Source organism: Protobothrops mucrosquamatus, unplaced genomic scaffold (assembly GCF_001527695.2).
Source record: "Protobothrops mucrosquamatus isolate PMUCROS unplaced genomic scaffold, P.Mucros_1.0 scaffold1659, whole genome shotgun sequence".
NCBI classification, from domain to species: Eukaryota; Metazoa; Chordata; class Lepidosauria; order Squamata; family Viperidae; genus Protobothrops; species Protobothrops mucrosquamatus.
Genome location: NW_015387816.1, coordinates 433,061 through 452,009, shown reverse-complemented (window position 1 = coordinate 452,009; position 18,949 = coordinate 433,061).

Below are 18,949 nucleotides of genomic sequence, written 5' to 3'. Positions count from 1 at the left end.
ATTTTCCATGGTTTCAATCTCTTTTTGAAATCACCCCAATGCTAAATTCCAGAACTTATGATGGAGTACATGCATGGTACTACACCTAAAATTCAAGGTTTGACTGAATAAAGTGTTGCAAATAGAAGGCCGTAATGCTATTGGGATGGGATGAGGGGTTAAAATCAATACAAAACTAATGGCTTAAATAAGTTGATGTAATTAGAAAGAGATATCTTTCATTCATTATACAATACTGTACTTTCACCATGATATCTTTTACTTCTAATGCAATGGGTTTGTATACCAGTTTTCCATGCAAATGAAGTCCTATAAGATGCCACCTGGCTACCGTAATGAAGTAACACATCTCTGTTATCTCTGTTCTTAAGGGTTGATTCTATTATTATTCACTGCAACATTCACCCACCAAAATGTAACTGCCTGGTTAACTTGAATCACAGCTCCCACTTCAACAAAATCACTGCATAGGATTCTATCAACACTTCTTTCTTTCTTATCTCCTCACATATTTTCCGTCTCCTTCCCTGCCCAACTTCTGGCAATCTCCCACTCTCTCTATCTTTTCCCAAATCATTGGCTATAGTCTCCTGATTATTTCAGGTAACCAAACAAAAACAAAGACACCTAAAACAGTCTCTTTCTCTCTCCTGCTTCAATAGTGGTCTAATTCTCAAACTCCAATTGATGAGAAGATAGCTAATTAATTAGCAGAAGTTTTTATTCCCCAAGGAAGTTACTTATCACAGCTATGCCTGCTTCTGTGGGTTTGGTTTAGTCAATCCTCTTTCCCACTCAGTTTCTGTAAATATGCATTTGTATTACAAATTCTTGGATTAGGCAATTGATTTTGATGTTAAGATACAACACAGCATAATTGCCCATCTGTCTTTTATAGATTTATTTGTGGATCAGGTTCTTTGTACCCAGAAGCTACACCTACAATGATTTTCCCATTGCAAAGTGGTTCAGATACTAAGATCTAAAGATAAAGCCCTTCTGAAGATGTTGTTGCTTACTAAGATCCATCCATTGGACATGTGGAAAATAGGAAGTGTGCTCCAATGGGATTGGGAACAGCAATTAGCATCACTCTGTCTACATTTAGAAAACCCTTAGCAGAAACTTCAGGATTAATTATTTTATCATGTATATTTTTGTATGGTCATGTGTGCTATGTGTGTGTGTTTTATTTTAAACCAGGAGATGTCAACCTGAAGCTCAAATTCCTCCCCTTTTTTTTCTATTCCTAGTCAATCTCCGACCACAGCTGCCAAAAACTGGTGGCATGTTTTGCTAGAAAACAATTTAAAAAGCCAGTGCAAATTACAAATTTGTTTTACTTTCTCCCCACCTCACGGGTATGGATTTGTCTCCTGGCCTTGTTGAAACTATTTTTGTTTTAATCTATTCATGCCCTGTCAGATGCACATCTGTCTCAATGTTTCATCCAGTTGTCCTGCTTTCTAGCCTATAGGCAGATTCCAGAAAGTAGTAAGTGGACAGAAGCCCGTAGAAGATTTAGACATTAAACAAGCATAGAATGGGTTGACCACTTAGTGATTGGTGACATTCTTCCCATCAGCCACTTTTTTCTTCAACATTTCTCAAGTGCCTGTGGCTTTCAAAAGTTTGGTAACCTCTGATCTAAATGGAAGGAAAATTGTGGCCTATACACACAATCTTTAGAACTGTCACTCAGCATTTTAAAAACTTGCTTTATCATTTTTGACCTCCTTTTTTATTGTTGTTTAGTGAAGGGTGAATTCAAGGAATGAGTTTTCATCAAATTATCCTCAAATCACCTCCTCCAGAGAAAGGACATTTTTACAAAGTTCATGAGAGTCCTTGATAAATGATTTGAGGTATCTTCACTTTTGGCATACTTAGTAATTATATCTAGTTGGTTCTACAAAAAGCCAAATGTATTTCTCTTTTCTCTCTCTTTTTTTGTCCCAAATCAATCACTGTGTTCTTTAAAATGTTACAAAAAGTTTGGAGCTGCAGTGCCCAAATGTTAAGCAATGACGAATGTTAATATAATGCTTTAAGTGGAGCTGGGAGAAATTATCATGCCAATCAGGAGCATAAGAGCTTGCCTACTGCTAACTTCATTTAAAATAGTTAATGTAATAAAAGCTTCAGTCTTGAACTAGCTTGGGGATCACTGATAGATTGTCTGAGAGCAAATTTAAGAGAAACCAGGTGGGAAAGAATAAAAATCTGAATTGCTAGTGCCAATTTACTATAGTATAAATGCAAAAGTCTGAAGCACAGCCCTAATACATGGAGTTGAGATTTAATTTTTCCTCTCACCATTTCCCTTGCTTAGAAAAAAATAACATTTTATAAGAACAGCATCAAGATGGAAGAAAAGTATGGTCCATAGCAATAACCTTGAATTAAAGATATTTGGCAATAATTACATAAATCTATGTCACCTTCTGTATTTATTTGATATCTGGCTTTCATAAGAGGTGCCATTAGAGTTTCTACAAGTCAGTATTAATTACCAGATAATGTATTGTTATTGCTTTAAATATACATACAGCTCCTAAAATGAATTGGATAGCTGAAACCAAGGAATAGTGATTAATATAATGCTGTTTTAAAAATGACTTGAAATGAGGATTATTTTTTTAATGGCAAGGATTGTGCTACAAATGCAGGAAGGCCACCATTTAAAAAAATTCTTCCTTTGGCTATCAGTTTAGCATCTTTTAATGATGCAACAAAGAGCAAGATATGGATTTTAACCTAGTCCCTTAAACATCAGAACTTCAAAAACTGTTATAGCAAAATAGACAATAGGGTAGAAGGCTGAAGTTCCAAATCTCCTTTAAGACTTTGTATCCTGGCCCAGCCTTCTCCATTCTGTATTCAGGGTAACTGTTTGGCAGTTCCCACAACCATCATCTATCTTCACCTGGTTTCAACCTTATGACATTAGTGTGTGAGAAAGAAAGGGCTCTCCCAATCTGTATTGCTATGTGGCTTTTCTGACAATTGAAGGTAAACATCCTTTATTTTCGAAAGTGGCTATGAAATATAGAGGAATATGCCTAGATGATTCGGCTCTTCCTTCTCCTTTGGGAGATAGAACAAGTTCTAACAGAGATAAACAAAATTAAACCTTATTGTTTGTTTATCCAATTTACAGGCTGTATGGCACCGAACAACTCTGGTGGCTTACAATTAAGTATGTAGGAATAAAGTAGGTAAATAAATAAATAGGAACACTACAATAAAATAAAAATAAAAATGAGTGGCACAAGGACAAAGACCATACTCAACAAAAAAAAAACCACCCAAGAGGGGCTCAGTCGTTTGCCTCAAAGTCTTGGCAAATGATCATGTCTTTAATAGCTATGCGAACTTTTTCAGGGTGGGAACCATTTCTACAGGCTCTGTGAAGAAAAGGCAAACTTCCTGAGACCTACTGGATGACACTACTTCATTGATGGGACTGAAGTGCACCCACTCTGCCCAATCTCCTCTGATGGGAAGAGACAGTCATAGACAGGTGGTTCCTCAAATAACCACACCCTAAGCCATAAAGGTCTTTATTGGTGATAACCACACTTTGAAGTACATTCAGAAGCCAAATGGTAACAGGCACACCCATGGAGCAGCAAGATCACATGGCCTGGTAAGGCATATCCATCAGTGTCCACACTGAATTGGTTGCCAATTTACTTATGAGTCCAATTTTATAAGGAACTCAAAGTGCTGGTTACCTATAAAGGCCTACATGTGGCCTACATAAAGGCCTACATATGGCCTCTTTGCCATATTTCCCAGCCAATTTGATCCTGAAGTGTTGGTGCACTTTTTGTTCCTTCAAATAAACAATGATATCCCTTAGGACTCCAGAATGGTACCTTCTCAATAGTAGTGCTTGCCTTCTGAAATGAGATTTCTCACTGCCCACCCGCAGAATTTGAATGGCTCCTGCTCTGCTGTTGTTCCGAAGGGCTATAAAAACCTGGCTTTTCACCCAGGCCTTCAGTGAGGGAGAGTAGGACCCCTCAGTTCAGTGCACCTGCCATCTATACTTCTTGTCTTTTTATGTTTATTGTATTCTCTTTCTTCGATTGTTGCAAACCATCTAGACTCATTGATAGTTGGGTGGCATACAAGCTATAATAACAAGAATCATCTGGAGTGGCTGATCTATCAGGGCCTAACTCCCTGTATCATGTGTTAGTCCAGCAAGTCAACAAAGAATGGTCCAACCATAGGAAAGAACTGGTAGTAATGGCTTCCAAAACCAGATCACATTGCAACTGCCCTGAGACAAAAACCAGAACCAAAGGATAGCGGCCATTATGCATCAAGCCTTCAATAATTGGCCATAGGTCCATGACTGTCATAGAGGCCCTGGGATCAACATCAGCTGCTTATTGAGTCCATTATTGGGAGAAGAAAGTACCGGGTGTATGTGTAAATGCTGAATAGAAAAGAAGAAAAAGAAATAACTTATTCAGTATCCTTAGGTCTATAAAACTTGATAACAGCAGTTATTTTCTGCAATGTACTCCCATCTCTGGTGTGAGTTGCAGTCTAGAATTTGTTAGGTTCCATAATGTTTTTTTTTTGTGTTTTTTTTTTAAAAATCTTTGAAGCCCTTTTTATTCTTTTCATATGTTTTACTGGACTGCTCCATGAAAAATCAATTTTTCTTTTGTTTTTCCTTTATAGATTTGATTAGTGAAACCTTCCCTCTGGATATGATCAGTGTTCGCTTTTTTAGTCATGCCATGCTTCTCAAAGAATTATGCCTTACTATTCCATAAAATGTTATTTTCAACTGCCTTGGGAAAGTGCTTGCTGTTAAAGTGGCTGGAGTACCAAATTAAATGAATACTGTAGTTCACAGACCTGAAAGCTATTCAAGATTCAACTTTTTTAAAAAAAAAAAGTTTGTTAATAGCTGTACAGGAGAAGAAACTGCTTATTCATTTCTTCCAAGCATGGAGGATCATAATACAGGTAGTCCTTGACTTACAGCCACAACTGAGCCCCAAATTTCTGTCATTAAGTAAGATATTTGTTAAGTGAGTTTTGCCCCATTTTTACAATTTTTCTAGCCACACTTATTAGGTGAATCACTGAACTTGATAGGTTAGTAAGCTGGTTATTAAGTGAATCCCAGCTTCCCCATTGACTTTGCTTGTCAGAAAGTTGACAAAAGGTGATCACATGACCCCCAGGGACACAGCAAAGATCATAAATATGAACAGGTTGCCAAGCGTCTGAATTTGGATTGCATGATCATGAATAACCTGCAAAGGTCGTAACTATGAAAAATGATCACAAATCACATTTTGCATTGCTACTATAACTTTGAACAGTCACTAAATGAAATGCTGTAAGTCTAGGACTACCTGCATACCTACACTGAAATACACATGATAGAAATGCATAGCCCCTCTTCCTAGGAACCAGATAACCCTTGGATTTTTCAATGCTCTAAAGCTGGGCTTAATGCTTCTGCTTGCTTCTTAAATGCTGGTCTGTTTCCCAGAAAGCTCTGTTCAATAAAGCTTTCATTAAAGATAGTTTGAGAACTTCATTTGCCACAGAATCAAGCTTATGGCTTGCTACTACTCAATTTACATCAGTACTTCATTTCTGGGATAAATTTGAAGTGCTGATCTTGCTCTTAAAAACCCTTAGTGATTTGGAGAAAATCTATAATTTTTAAAAAATGTATTTCCATTTGAAGTTTGCCTAATTACTTTCAGGGCTTCTGTTCTATGCCAGCTTGACATCTACTGAAGACAGACCTTTCTCAGTGGTTACCTCATATGTATGGAACGTCTTCCTCGTGTATCTTTATAGGACCTCATTTTATTCTTTTAAAATCGGCTCTATAAACAATTAGTTTGGTTTGGTTTTGACTAGTTAATTTGGTTCTGTGGTAGTCCCAAAGATACTTTTTTACAAGAAGCAACTGGACTTTCTTGCTTTTCTTTGAAGACGTTTCGTTCCTCATCCAAGAAGCTTCTTCAGCTCTGATTGGATGGTGGGGAATGGAAGGATTTATACTCCTTGCAGACAGCTGGTCATTTGCATTCTTTTAGAGAGTTGTAGAGGCCACTTGGAGGTTTGTCTGTGTCCTCAGGGTTACTGAGTAATGCAAATGGCTGTGGAGCCTTCTTGTAACTTCTAAACGGACTGTCTTGTGGAGCTGTGCTTTCTGCAGGATTTTTTTTCCTGTCCTGTCTCCCTTCACTGTTGAACACAGGAACAGGCTGTTGAGGATGAGTCTGTGTTGTCTGCATCTCAGACTGAAATGCAAATGGTTCCTGTAGTCTGCATTTTTTTTAGAAATCCGTTCATACTCCCACACCATTTGACAGACAACATAGACTCATTCCCAACAGCCAGTGCCTTTGGACAAGCATGACCTGGATGACTGAGAATCTCCATAGTTATTTAGCTATGCACTTTGGGATGAACATCCTTTGAATGGTGCGAGAATATGAATGGATTTCCAGAAAAATTGCAGACTACAGGAACCATTTGCAATTCCAATGAGATGCAGACAACACAGACTCATCCCCAGCAGCCTGTGTCTGTGTTCTACAGTGAAGAACACTGGAAAAAAATCATCCTGCAGAAATCACAGTCCACAAGACAGTCCCTTTAACAGTTCCAAGAAGGCTCCACACCCATTTGCACTACTCAGGTGACCCTGTCTGCAAGAATACAAATCCTTCCATTCCCCATCATCCAATCAGAACTGAAGAGGCTTCTTGGATGAGAAGCAAAATGTCTTCAAAGAAAAACAAGAAAGTCCAGTTGCCTCTTGAAAAAAGCACCTTTGGGACTACCACAGAACCAAATTAACCAGTCAAAACCAAACAAAACTAATTGTTTATACAGCCCATTTTAAATTAATAAAAATGAGATCCTACAAAGATGCATGAGGAAGACATTCCATACATATGATATAACCACTGAGAAATGTCCATCTTTAGTAGATATCAAGCTGAACGGAAGCCCTGAAAGTAATTAGGCAAAATTCAAATGGTAATACACAGACACAGATAAACCTGCAAGTGGCCTCAACAATACTCTAAAATAATGCAAATGACCAAGTGTCTGCAAAGAATGTAAATCTTTCCATTCCCCATCATCCAGTCAGAGCTGAAGAAGCTTCTTGGATGAGAAGCGAAATATCTTCAAAGAAAAACAAGAAAGTCCAGTTGCCTCTTGAAAAAAGCACCTTTGGACAACCATGTCCTGGATGACTGAGAATCTCCATAGACATGGTTCTGTAACAATAAAAGTTCAGTGATATTCTTTGGCTTTCATGAAAAAGTTCACATATTTGTGAATGAAAATACATTTTAGTAGGTACCTCTAGAAATAATTGTACCTTCTTAAAAGTAACAGCTTTGGAGTTTTTCCCAAGCTTATATTATATGACTGATGCCCTCTGCTACAAATATTAAATGTAGCATATTGCATTCTCTTTAAAAAAAATCATGCATTTTTTTTCTTTTACTGTTAGTGTTTGTTTTATTTAAGTATCAAGATTTTTAGTTTCTATGCTATTTTTATTTTACTACATGTGCACATGCTTTCTATTGTTTGGTATCAACTTCTTTTGTTTGATAACATATTATCCTAAAATCCTTGTCCTAAATATATTAAATAAGAATTTAAGACAATGAAATGAAGAGAACCTTTTTAATCTTGGGTTATTACAAGACTACCCTTTTGTCACAGATTTTTGCAAATTCCCTTTCACTTTCTTTTATCCCTAAGATCAGCTCATCTGAGAATTACAGTACTCTATTTTATTGTTGCTGATCTCCATTCTTTATACATTACTCTGAAGATATTTATCTGCAAAATAAAATGGTGACATTAGTTGGGTTCTGCAGCTTTCTGGCACCTCTAGAAATGTATACTTACTAAATTTTATACAAAGGACTAGAAGACATTCAACCAAATAGGCTTAGAAACATTCTTCCTGTATTTAATAGCTAAAACAAGGGTAGCATAACTCATATTATTGTCGTTTACTAGATTATCAAAAGATTTATAGGTAATTGTAAAAGATGACAACTCACAAATATCCAAAAATATCCTGCCACATGCACACAAACCCTAATAAATTAATTCCACTACATACTGTATTTCATACAATACTTGCATTAAACAGCTTTTTTTTTTTGAAAATTTTATCAAACCCAAATGTAAGGACATAAAAGCTGCATCTTTTTTCAGATCGTTCATTTCTTGAGATATCTTTGTAAAATTAATAGTATTGAATCCAATAAAGGTAAATATAACCAGGACTTATTATAAGTCGGCTAGAATTGCCTTTGGTGTGATGGGCACATTAAAGTTTAATAAGTAAATAAATAAATGCTTATTCCTAAAATATTTGGTAATTACATATCTTCCTTCTCTCTAAACATTTCATGTCCACAATCAAAAGTCTCTAAATCCATGCAAGAATCAAAATCACCTTCCTTAAGCAGAACTCTCCACCTATATAACTGGCACTTAATCAAGAATGGATTCTTTACTGGATGGGAAGCTTGCATCTTTCCAAAACCTCTTAGAAATGTTGCGTTTCCAATATTTTTAATCCTATTTTTTTCTTCCTCAAATATATTTTTGGTTGTTCCCTGCCTATCAGAGCAAGGCATGCAACTGAACCAATGATTTTAAAGCTGATGAATATGCTGGACATCAATGTTTCAGAACAGTCTAACAAATACAGTCTGTCAATACTATCAGCACCTGCTTAGGTATTACCTGAAATGACTCTTAATAATTCAGTTGAGCCTTATTTTTATTTATAATATATAAGACTTTTTGATCTAAATCAATTTTGTATCAAAATCGACATCCAAGAAATTTAATCTAGATACAAATTTAATCTCAATAATCAATTTTATCTAGATACCAATTTAATCTTAATAATCAAGCTTCTTGTTTCCTTGCTGTCTTGCTTATCTACTTAATTTTTAAAAAAAACCTAGCAACAAAAGTCTTATTCTTCCAATCCTCCTTCAGTTTTCTCCCAGGTATATTAATTCTTTTATTTCAAATCCATGACAGTAATTTTACATTCATACCTACCCAAATAATAAAAGATAAATCATTTATCATCACTTTAAAGAGAGAAGGATTAATCACATTTCCATAGGGAATCCTGTATGTCACTAGCTGAAATTTAGATATAATATTACCCACTTAAGCTTGTAGTTAAGGTGTTGAAATTATATGGAGTTAAATTAATATACTAGATCATCTTTCCCTGCATATCTTCAATCTAGTGAACTATATATTATCATATCTCAGATTCCAATTGATGTGATCTACTGTACATAGCCCAGAAAATAAATGTCATTTTTTCTCTCTCCTGAAAAAAAAACTATGCAACATACAATATGCAGTTTTTGATTATCTGTAATGAACTGAACCCTCACATAGCTCTAATTCTGTTGGGCCTGAACACTGTGGATTATTAAATTGGGTTACACATTCAAAAAATCCAAAATGAAACTATAATTAATAATCTATTACTACAGTTTATTAAATAATATTTGAGTTCTAATTGCCTATAAGATAATGGAACTATCATTTATTTGCAAGCTAACACAGAGATTCTAAACAATTTATTAGCCTAAAGGCTAACACAGGAATATTAAGTAATTAACACATTTTAATATGACGATACAGCAACTAATGCATTTAAATTGACTGCAAGAAATAAAAGTTGAGAGTAAAGTAGAAAAAGGATGGGACTAGTGACAGATGCATTTAATTATTCTTGGTTGATCTCAAAAAAAAGTTAGGCAGACATAAGCCAGGTTATTATTTATACGGGAGACTTAAAAAAAATCTTAGGACTAGAGGCTAGATAGGCAAATTAGACAAAACATCCAGAATGTGAAAATCAAACCTTTCTACTTTGAATTATATGGATGAGGGAATCTTTACAGCTTATTTAAGTGTGGCAGAAAATGCAACAACCCTTTTGATCAATGAAATGTGTTGTATCTTTTGGAGATTAAAACAGCTCTTCTCAGAAATACAATAAATCAGGGTAGGCAATAGTGACATTAGAATCCACCAGTATATATTGAGGTGACTTGCAGTACAAAAACAGGAGGACATGAATCCCAATGACTGAATGACAATAACACCAAGGATCTTTTTCTTCCTCCTTTTAAAATCAGATGGTGCTGGATAGTTGATAGTTTTATACAACAGAAAGAATGTCTGGAGAGAGAAAGTTGAAGATAGGAATATATCTTCTATAAGAAAATATTCTTGAGGGTGTTGTTGTTTTTTTGTTTTTTGCATGATGGACATGATAATAAATAGCCCCCTTCAGGAAGTAAGATTCTGATGGGAAAGTTGCTGAAGCCTGTCTACAACCTAGAAACTGTGTAGTCCCTTCTCCTCTAGGGAAAGAGGATAAATCTCATAAATTCCCAAAATGCACAGATCAGAAGAGAAAGAGCTAAACCCAAAGAAGGAAGTTACGAAAGTCCTGAGAAGAGCAGTCTAACATGTGTATTACACAGAAATACATTTTTGGCAAGGAAAGCTGATTCTTGCAAAGTTCAGCTCCAACTATGAGGATGGACCTAAGCCTGAGTGCAAGTTCAAATATTGATATGGCAAACACGTTCCTAGTCTAGGCTTTGGCCCAGAGACACAGCATTTTACAACTTTGTGTCTCCCTACCTAAGCCACACTTTTTCACCTTGTTCTGATTGAAGGATGTCATGGTCTAATGCAAAGCTCAACTCTGCACAAACTGAAACAGAAAAAGATACCATTTCGATGGGATAAATGGGAAGGAGTGATCCTCCCTTTTAAACAACAGACGTTCAGAATGAACTCAGTCCAATTTTTTTTTTTTTTTTAGGAAAATTTAAAGGGGAACCAGAAGAAATACAAATGAAAAACCAAAGGGTCGTAGCAATCTGGCCTCTAAATAACTACAAGAAACTGTGGGAGAGGCCACCCCATTAGATGCTACAGATAATGACCTTTCTCGCTTTTTAGCATAAATATGGATTATGAATGGCTCACAGGAAATATAAATGAAGCAAATTTCCTCAAAAAAGAAGAAAATTCACTATTTTAAAAAAATGAAACAAGAAGTAATCTGTTTTCAAGAAATACATTTTAGGGAGGAAAAAGATATGGAATATTTATTGCAAAACTTTGGGTGAAGAATTTATTTCAGAAATTAAAGAGAGAAATTGAGCTGTTTTGTATATAGGTCCCCACTGACTTTTTGGGGAAGTTTGCAAATGGGAATTACATGATCACAGACATTTGGCAACCAGTCATAAAAGTGAAGAGGTTGCCAAGTGTTTGAAATGCAGTCATGTGAATGGGGGAGCCAGCATAATGTTGTACGATGGAAATGCTGGAAATGCTTTACGGCTGTTGTGACTGTGAGTGGTCATTAAGCGACAATTCGCTGCAGCCAACTTGCCACAGCCAATTTGCAGTGGCCAACTTCCACACATAACTCACCATCACTGCCAACTTGCCAAGCCAACTTGCCATGGCACAACTCGCCGTGGGACAAGAGTTACACTAATATCAAGAAATGGTGGAATAGAATAATTAAAGAAAAGATGCAAAAGGAGGAACAAAATAAAATGTGAATGAAAAAAAATCATTTAATGATATTTTTGAATTATTTTAAATTATTAATTTGAATTGTTGAATTGTCCCGTGGCAAGTTGTCCCGCAGCAAGTTGGCTGTTGTGAGTTGGTTGTGGTGAGTTGGCCACGGTGAGTTGTCCAATTCCAGGTCAAGATTATAGTGAGAGAAATTCCTGTTACTGATAACATCTCCAATTTTATTTGCTTGATTGTTTAAAGACCTATTTCAGATGACTTTTCAAATACAGTTAGAATTTTCCCTTCCAGTTGTTCTGGGGAGAAAAATACCCACATTATGATGCACATTCTAGTGTTATCTCAGCAGTCATAGATTGATGTATATACACTGCAAAAATGATATTATTGGATGAAATGAGTTAATGGTAAGAAATAATACAGTCATGTCCCAAGGAAAAGGAAAACAAAAACAGGAAAACAATGTTGAAATGCCAAAATGTGAAAAGTAATGTTAAGTAAGGATGGTAACCATTTCATGTACAATAAAATGAAATTCATTGCTTTCTGTGATTCTTCCCTGTTGAAGAAAAGTAATTTTATATTCAGTAGGCTCCTGACAAAGTGACCTTTCTATGCATTGATTTAAAACAAAAATGCACAGCATATTGTCTTTGCTATTAGCCACAACTAGCTAGAATTCTCCAACCTGAAGGAAATGGAAAGTCACTGAGGATTTTTTACTACATATTCCAAATGTTTGCTTCAGTAAATTACTAAGAATTACATTTCAGACTATTCAATTTTGCTTGAAACTGGAAAGATGGAAGGTGGGAAGAACATTGATTACTTTGAACTTATTTCAGTATTGTTTTTAAAGTTCCAATCTATATTCCTCACCTCGGACTAAGTCTTGTTGACCTCTATTCAATTTACTGGCTTAAAAATATATATAGAATTTCACTGCAACATATATTTTTGATTAGCACTGTTGAAATCAGCAAGGCATGGAAGAAAGGAAGGAAAGTCCCATAGCTCGCAACTGCATTTTCTTACATTTTAAAACACCTGAGTTGCTTATGTTATGCATTATAGAACTAGAATCTGAAAGTATTATTTGGATGAAATAGTTTGTAATTTCATTCTTGAGAAAGTAAATGAAAGTTTAAGATGACTGATTGGACTGATTGGACTGATTGCACATGCAGATGTCTGTCTATAGTTATAATTTTGCAATAATTACTTAAATGTTACCAAGGATGGATATATATTTTTATAGCAAGAGTGGACAAACTATGGTTTTGCAATTGACAGTAGCTACAATTACTATCTTTTGTAGGTTCCGGGAGTCATAGCAAATTCTTGAAAATTAAGGTTCATCAGACTGATTCAAATATTTCTCCATAACATAAAATATTGTGATCAAGTCGAGGTGCTGTGACATGTAACTTCAAGACCCTATTCCTCTTTTAAATACTGTATATCCATAACTTCAAGGTAGCTTTATACCAAATATCTTTTGCTACATAGAAAGTATTTGAAAAAAATGACTCTTTAATTAGAATACATGGCTGCCTTATTCTTAAAAAATGCAGTTTGCAATATTATTTTAGTAGCAATAGTTTGCAATTTTACCATATGTTCTTTAGATACATGCCTTTAAAGGAACAATTTTTGATAGGCCTACAAATGTAGGACTGTTCTTTGGATACACTTATGAAAGTTGTACAGTTTTTTGGTGTGAGATACCAAATTAATCCAAAGACATTTTGCTTCAGACAAAGGCAAGTTTTGCTTTCTCCCTAGTGTTAGGTGAATTGATGAAATTATTAAGTAACTGATGCCTGCTTTCTCCTTTTTTTTCTTTTCTTTTCTTTTCTTTCTTTCTTTTTCTTTTCTTTTCTTTTCCCAGGGCAAAATTCTATAGACCACATGCTTTGTCTTGCACCCTATAACCTAGCCCATTGCCGCCAAGTTCTGTGGAAGACATCATTTTTATCATCAGCACTGAAGAAACATTCAATGAGCTTGTTTACATAGAATCAGGGGACCACCATACTGTCCTTTTAGCAGCAAAACATTTTGGATCATAACTAACCAGATAATTATTTTCTCTATTTCATATTCAAAGTTCCCAAATTGTCTGGACTGAATCTCATTTTAATGGTGGAAATAAAGTCCTCAATTTACGACCATAATTGAACCCAAAATTTCTGTTGCTAAGTGAAACATTTGTTATGTGAATTTGCCCCATTTTGCGACCTTTCTTACCACAGTTGTTAAGTGAATCATCGCAGCTGTTAAGCTAATTAACACGGTTATTGAGTGAATCTGATTTCCCTATTGACTTTGCTTGTCAGAGGGTCACAAAAGGGGATCACAGGACCCTGAGATTCTGCAACCATCATAAATATGAGCCAGTGGCCAAGCGTCTGAATTTTGATCATGGAGAAAATGGTCATAAGTCACTTTTTTCAGTGCCGTTGTCAGTTTTTGCAATCACTAAGTGAACTGATGTAAGTCAAGGACAACCTGTAAAATAACGTCATGCACCATACTCATGATTAGGAAATATAAAGCCACATAACATGTTCATTCCAGTACTTGAGGGACTGTCACAGAGAAAAGGGGTGTAGACCTATTCTCCAAAGAACCAAATGGCAGGACAAGAAGTAAGGAGAAGATTATCAAAGAGAGATCCACCCTAGAATTGTCAATTTCCTGACAGTAAGAACAATTAATCAGTGGAATCACTGAAGGTTTTCAAGAAGAGACTGGACAACCATTTGTCTGGAATGGTATAAGGTCTCCTGCTTAAACAGGGGGTTGGACTATAAGACCTTTAAGGTCCCTTCCAACCCTATTATGCTATGTCTGTCATCCAATATCCCACCATTCTTTGGTTTCTGACATCTGAGCCACTTTATTTTTCCTGAAGATAGAATCAGCCTTGGTTTAGCACAATCTCCTGTGATATATTTTATTTCCTTTATCAAAGTATGGATTTTATGTCCAGACTGAATAGAGAAAAATTTACAGTCTTCTGATTGTTTATATTGGAGGCCATTGAGTACAGAAAAGGTAGAACTAAAAAGCCAGCAGATAGGTTTTATGTATATATTGCAGTTAAGCAATGGACCAAAGCAAATTGATATAGATGTTCTTCTTCTACTTAGTTATGTTCACATTGCCCACACTACTCTTTTTCTGCACATTTTACAAAGATTGTATTACTTCTAATACAGTAAGACAGAATGAATAGTAATAACTATAATAGTGTGAACCATAACTCAGCCAGTCATTTTTTCTTTTTCCTGTTTGTCTGAAGTCATCTCTTCAGACAAACATCCGTTTCTTTTTCTTTTCTTCAGTGGTTTTTTTTTGTATCATCACCCAATCATCACTGAAACGAGACAAAATCTGCCATACATTAAAGTGACTTTGGTTGGACATTTCTAGAAGACACTATAAGTCGCTAAATGGGAAAATGCATTCAGATATGGAAAATATTTATGTTGCTCTTAATTTCTTTCATGCTACCAATGGCCAAACTGTGTACCTCTTCCAGCTTCTAGCATTCCATTCATGGCCCCCAAAGACTGAGAGTATCCTCTAGAATAGGGGTCCCCAACCCCCAGTCTGTGGACCGGCACCGGGTTGCGGCATGCCAGAAATCAGTCCGTGCAAACAAGCAAAACAGTACATGAAACCACGCTCTCTCCAGTCCATGGAAAAACCTCTCTCCATGGAACCAGTCCCTGGTGTCCAAAAGGTTGGGGATCTCTGCTCTGGAATGAGTGAGAGCAAAATGTTCTGTGCTGATTTTTCATTTAGGAGAAATCAAGAAAGATTAAGTGTCATGGAATCTTTAGGAATCCATAATACCTTCCCAACCAAACATTGGCCAGTTTTGCTTGTTTTGGAATGTTGAGGTGACAAAATGGATCCATTACTTTTGCCCCTTAAATTCCCCAGAAAGTTTTATATATATATTATACACACACACACACACACACACACACTTACTTCTCATAATTTTAGCCCTGCAACTCTGCTGATATATTCCCTATGGCTACTAAGCAGGTGACAAATTGAAAGATTGTTCATCCCTCTTTTATGCAAAAACCCTGCAAAAATAATGGGAGAAAGCTATATATGTACTTGTTCATATTTCATAAGTGTTTTCAATAATGAATTATCACCAGGATGAACAGCCAAATTCAAGCTTGGAGAAGCCTCCATACCATCTGGTTCATGCATCATACATTAGCCCATTCTAAGGTGTGATGATTTACAATCAGTATGATTAGTGAGCCATTTCCCCAAAGCTTAACATGAAGTTTGACCTTAGGTTACAAGCCACTACTAGCACACAAGTGAACTCTCCATGAAACTCCAAGGATGTGTTTGAAAAGCAGCTGTCTTGCTCAACACAGCATAGCAAGTTTCCCTGACACCTTTTTAAATAACACAGAACACTGAGTCGCATCAGTCATGTTTCATTATATCTGCTACCCATCCATTGCTGGAAGGAAATTGCTTATCCTTGTCTTTTCACACTATAGAACAGTACATTGATGCATAAGTCCATTTCCACTTATTCACTGCAGTACCCACTAAATATAGACAGAAAAAGATGCAATTACACTTGCCAATGCCTTTTCTAAATATTGAGTAAAGAACCAGCATAATTGCAAATGCTCTTCCAGATTTGGAGGATATCAGCACTTATTAATAAGTATCTGCTAAAATTATATTAAGACCAAGTAAACATCTCACTGTGATAGCTTTTTTCCATGCATTCACTTTCAGTGACAGAGCACATTATAGAATAGAGTAGAGTAGAGTAGAGTAGAGTAGAGTAGAGTAGAGTAGAGTAGAGTAGAGTAGAGTAGAGTAGAGTAGAATAGAATAGAATAGAATAGAATAGAATAGAATAGAGCTGGAAGGGACCTTGGAGGTCTTCTAGTCCAGCCCTCTGATCAAGCAGGAGAACCTATGCCATCTCAGACAAGTGACTGTCCAGTCTCTTCTTAAAAACCTCCAGTGATGGAGCACCCACAATTTCTGAAGGCAAGCTGTTCCACTGATTAATTGTCCTCACTGTTAGGAAGTTTCTCCTTAATTCCAAGTTGCTTCTCTCTTTGATCAGTTTCCAACCATTGTTTATTGTCTTGCCCTCTGGTGCTTTGGAGAATAGTTTGATGCCCTCTTTGTGGCAGTCCCTCAAATACTGGAATACTGCTATAATGTCACCCCTGTTTCTTCTGTTCTTTAGACTAGCCAAACCCTAGTCCTTCAGCCGTTTTTCATATGTTTTAGTCTCCAGGCCTTGGATCATCTTAATTGCTCTGAACTTTTTCTAAGGTGTTAACATCTTTTTTGTAGCATGGTGACCAAAATTGCTACACCATATTTGCTACACCAAAGATCCCACAAGAGGGATAGGTCTGGAAAGCGGTACCTATATACAGCCCATCTGTAAAGAGAATATTGACTAGGCATAAAATTGGTACCAAAGTTTTGTTAGGAAATCCACTATCGGTTTACATCTATGAGCTTTTTAAACTTTTTAAACTACTAGAACAAATGGCAAGTGATAGAGAAAGAATCTGTCCCTGCATCTGTTTCTCGCTGATCTATGGTTACATAAACTTAAATCACCCATTTCCACTTATTCACTGCAGTACCCACTATACTGAATTAATTAGAAAATTTCCCTAATCATTTTTTTCTTCTATTCAAGGTGTAGTTAAGATAGGCTTTTTATTCTTGTGTATTTTCCAATAATTTTTGTTTTCTTCAAATACAATAAATATCCGTTAGCATTAATTGATAGCTGAGCCAAACCCATACGCTGCATTCAAGACATTATAAGAATGTTGTATTTTTTAATAGGACATTTTGCTACTGAATTATTCAATACTTTTTTTAGTACTCTGAATATGCTGAGCAGCAGCATCTACTCCTGCTGAATACAAATCTTTAATAAGTTTGTAAGTTAAGATACATACAGTACATACTCACATAAAGTTATACATGCATAACATCTCTGCTGTTATTTCCCACCGTCTGTCTGGAAAATATCAATCAGAAAGGAGCTGGAAGGGACTTTGGAGGTCTTCTAATCCAACCCCCTTGCTCAAGCAGGAGACCCTATCATTTCAGAAAGGTGGCTATCTGGTCTTTTCTTAAAAACCTCCAATGATACCTACAACTTTTGAAGGCAAGCTATTCTACTGGTTAATTGTGCTCACTGTCAGGAAGTTTCTCCTTAATTCCATGTTGCTTCTCCCCTTGATTAGCTTCCATCCATTCTTTCTTGTCTTGCTTTCTGGTGCTTGGAAAACAAGTTGACCCCTTCTTCTTTGTGGCAGCCCCTCAAATATTGGAATACTGTTCTCATATCACCCCTAGTTCTTCTTTTCTCTAGACTGGCCATACTCAATTCCTGAAAACATTCTTCATATGTTTTTGTCTCCAGGCCCTTAATCATCTTAGTGGTTCTTCATCTCAACAACTTTTTTGTAATGTGGTGACCAAAAGTGGATGCCGTATTCCAGGTGTGAACTTACTAAGACTTTATAAAGCGGTACTAATACTTCACGTGATTTTGATTCTATGCCTCTGTTTATACAACCAAGGATTGTATTAGCTTTTTTGGCTGTTGCCAAAATAGTAAAGCTAGTTTCCTGAATCTCAAGACATTCACTGTCCCCACAATGATCCATAGCAGAAATTGCCTAAATCAACTTACCTTTGGATTGGCAAACAAAAATTGTTTAAAAAAACCACAAATGGAGAGTGGGAAGATATTACAAGAGAAAATTAAAATTGACTTTGCTTCCATTTAAGTTACATAATACTGAGAGTTTGAAGATAATACATGGGGGGAAATGATTAGCCCCCCGTTATTTGTTAGCAGAATGACCGGGGGATGGGGGAACTAGGCGTTGTACTTAAACTGTGTACTTAAAGATAAATTGTGTACTTCAACTGCTCTTCTTTATTATATAATTTATTATTCATGCAATAATTATTCAACATACAAAACCAATGAGCTAGCCAAGCAGGCCTGAAATCCACTCTGTTCTTGTTTTACAGCAGTAACATCATTTATTGCTACAGAAAATTACTGAGACCTGGCTGGGCGTTGAAGGAGGAGTACCTCTAGTAGACATCTGCCCGCCAGGTTTTCAGGCATTCCATCAGCCGAGGACCCGGGGTAGGGGCGGGGGGGTAGCGGTCATTATAAGGGAGAGCCTTTGTCCTAGGGAGACCACTGTGCCTCAGATAGACGGCGTGGAGTCCCTCCTTGTGAAATGGGGGC